This window comes from Salvelinus fontinalis, chromosome 26 (assembly GCF_029448725.1).
Source record: "Salvelinus fontinalis isolate EN_2023a chromosome 26, ASM2944872v1, whole genome shotgun sequence".
Classification (NCBI taxonomy): domain Eukaryota; kingdom Metazoa; phylum Chordata; class Actinopteri; order Salmoniformes; family Salmonidae; genus Salvelinus; species Salvelinus fontinalis.
This window is the reverse complement of record NC_074690.1, coordinates 46,304,176-46,307,485: the sequence shown is the minus strand read 5'-3', so window position 1 is coordinate 46,307,485 and position 3,310 is coordinate 46,304,176. Positions and strand designations below refer to the sequence as shown.

General features: G+C 44.5%; 1 protein-coding gene across 1 annotated transcript in view; it reads right to left on the bottom strand.

Annotated features, from left to right (window-relative positions):
• LOC129824461 (cell adhesion molecule 3-like) overlaps positions 1–3,310 on the bottom strand; it is a 54,861-nt gene that overhangs the window by 26,462 nt on the left and 25,089 nt on the right. The gene's annotated exons all lie outside the window — the stretch shown is intronic.

Sequence of the window (3,310 nt, the reverse complement as noted above, 5' to 3'; positions counted from 1 at the left end):
GGTTAAATGCCTACTCTTCGCAGATGACCTATGCCTGTTGTCACCCACAGCACATGGCCTACAGCAGAGCCTGGATCTGCTAGAGCAGTACTGCCAGACCTGGGCCCTGGCAGTAAACCCCAAAAAGACTAAAATAATGATTTTCCAGAGAAGATCCAGATCTCAGGGAATTAGACCAAAGTTCTCAATTGGTACAAAATATATAGAGTACTGCACACACTACAATTACTTAGGTTTAAAAATAAGCTCAACTGGACACCTTAATGAGGCAGTGAATGAACTGAGAGAGAAAGCACACAGGGCATTCTACGCAATTAAAAAGCAAATTCAAATTTAAATACCTATTAAAATTTGGCTAAAACTAATTGAATATGTCATTGAACCAATTGCACTTTATGGCAGCGAGGTGTGGGGTCCACTTGCAAAACAAGATTTCATCAAATGGGACAAACATCCCATTGAAACCCTGCATGCAGAGTTCTGTAAGATTATCCTACATGTCCAGAAGAAAACTACAAACAATGCATGCAGGGCAGAATTAGGCCAATATCCACTAATAATAAAAACTCAAAAAATAGCAATTAAGTTTTGGAAACATCTAAAATACAGTGACCCCCTCTCATATCACTACCAAGCCCTGCAATGCCAAGAGCTGAGCAAAGAAAAGAGTCCCCTCATCCAGCTGGTCCTGGGGCTGAGTTCACACACCTGTTCTACTAACACACTGAAGCCTCAGGACCAGAACATCCAATCAATCAGGATAAACCAAATTACAACACAGTCAAAACAAAACTATATTGCTTATTGGGAAACACAAGCACAAGCACAAAGCAAAATGCAGTGCTATCTGGCCCTAAATCGACAGTACACTGTGGCTAAATATTTGACCATGGTTACTGATCAAAACCTTAGAAAAACCTTGACAAAGTACAGGCTCAGTGAGCACAGCCTTGCCATTGAGAAGGGTAGACACAGGAAAACCTGGCTCCCTGTAGAGGAAAGGCTGTGCAACCACTGCACAACAGCAGAACCTGAGACGGAGCTGCATTTCCTGACAAAATGTCAAAAATATAAAACAATTAGAGAGTGTCATTTCCCCAAATTTGAAACTCTTATTCAAGGTTTCAAAGACCTCTCTGATGAGGATAGGCTACCCGTCCTGTTGGGGGAGGACGCAGAGAGCTGTGGGTTGGCAGCGCACTACATTGCTGCCTGCCATAAGTTGAGGGACAGTGTCTGACAGACCAATCAACCTGCACATGTACTCTACTGTATGTTTATTGTTATTGTTGAATGTATGGTTATTTTGACACTTAGTTATTGTTGTCCCGTTGACCATTTTGATTCTCATTTTTATATTGTAAATAAGCTTTGGCAATATGTACATTGTTACGTCATGCCAATAAAGCAAATTGAATTGAATTGAATTGAATTGAGAGAGAGAGAGAGAGAGAGAGAGAGAGAGAGAGAGAGAGAGAGAGAGAGAGAGAGAGAGAGAGAGAGAGAGAGACAGAGACAGAGACAGAGACAGAGACAGAGACAGAGACAGAGACAGAGACAGAGACAGAGAGAGAGAGAGAGAGAGAGAGAGAGAGAGAGAGAGAGACAGAGAGAGAGAGAGAGACAGAGACAGAGACAGAGACAGAGACAGAGACAGAGACAGAGACAGAGACAGAGACAGAGACAGAGACAGAGACAGAGACAGAGACAGAGACAGAGACAGAGACAGAGACAGAGACAGAGAGAGAGAGAGAGAGAGAGAGAGAGAGAGAGAGAGAGGGCTTCAGGCTCAGATATAAAAGAGAGACTTAATAAACACTGTCCCAAGACCAGACAGTGAAAAATATCCCTTTCATTTCTCCATTTTCATTCTTGCCCATCTTCTCTCCATCCATCTGTCTCTTTCCATCTTTTTTTCCCACCTTCCTCCATCTGTCTTTCTCTTCTCATATTTTCCCTCCAGTCCTCTTTCACCTCTCCGCCCTTCTGTCAACCTTTCCTCCCAATCTTTTCGACCAGCCCCAGCCCTCTCGCCCGTTTTTAAACCGACTGTCTGTCTCCCCCGTCCTCCCTTCCGCATCACCTCCGCCTCATCTCTCTAGGAATATTATCCGCCACGAGGAAAACACTCAAAGGCGAATCCTCATGCAGTAAATGATCAGAGCACAGTGAAGAGTACGATAAGACGGCGTAGACCTGCTACAGTCTAAATGATACCATCCATGGCAAAGTTGTCTGTCATGCTTGTGCTGATGCTAGGATTTGGGTCGGAAATACAGCTAAACGGTGTGGCTGTGACAACCTCTTTCATATTTGATCCAGGATATAGCAACAATAGCAGCCCCCCTTCTCTACCCTCCCTGTCCAGCTGTCCTCCTCTGTCCACACCCCTCCCCCCATCCCCTGGGTGCCGATATGCCCTTCTGTCCACCCTCTACCCCTTTTACAACCCTTTTTCTCGTGCTTCGGCTCACTCTTCCATTCCTTCCATACTTCCCCTTTATTTCTCTGCTGCTCTGTCATCTTTTTTTATTATTTTTTATTCTACCAAATAGTTGAAAGAAAGCCCAAATCAAGACAAGGTCCATCTGTAGTATGAAATAGACTTGATTAATCTTGTTGATTTACTGTATAAAAGAGATTTAGGGTTTCAAATATAACATTATGGGGTTGGTCTTTGAAGTCAGTCCATTTGGATACTCTATCTGACCCTGGCATTTATAAGTTATATTCTTCAAGAGTCAATGACTATATATCATTTATTTGGATGTACCAAAAATGAACAGGTTGCCCCTTTAAGAGTTTTTCATTCAATTTGGTTTGGAGCAAAATACAATACAGCAGTTTTTCCCAATCCTCATCCTGGGGACTGAATTACGTGTTGGTACGAGGGCAAAAACTAAAATATGCACCCCTTGGGGTCCCCGGGACCAGGATTGGAAAACACTGCTGTACTGTATGTGGGCCCCCACCTTGACTCCTATCACAAACACACTGATTCTCTGTATATCTCTCAATCCCACCCTTTCCAGTCCTCCAACCCCTGTGGTTGGCTGTTTCTGTAACCCCCCCACCGCCACACCTCGCCCTCTCTGTGCTTGTCAAACATCATTAGCTCACAGCCCAGACCCCAGTCTCAAGCTGTATGGCGCCAAGCCACCACACCTAGCAACCAGCCCAACTGTGAGAAGGGCGGCAAAACATAGGAGAGGAGGGCGTTATGGAGGCGAGGGAGAGAGAGAGGGGAAGAGAGAAAACGAGAGCGAGATCGAGAGCGAGGGAGAGATTGAGAGATCTTAATGCCTTGGCA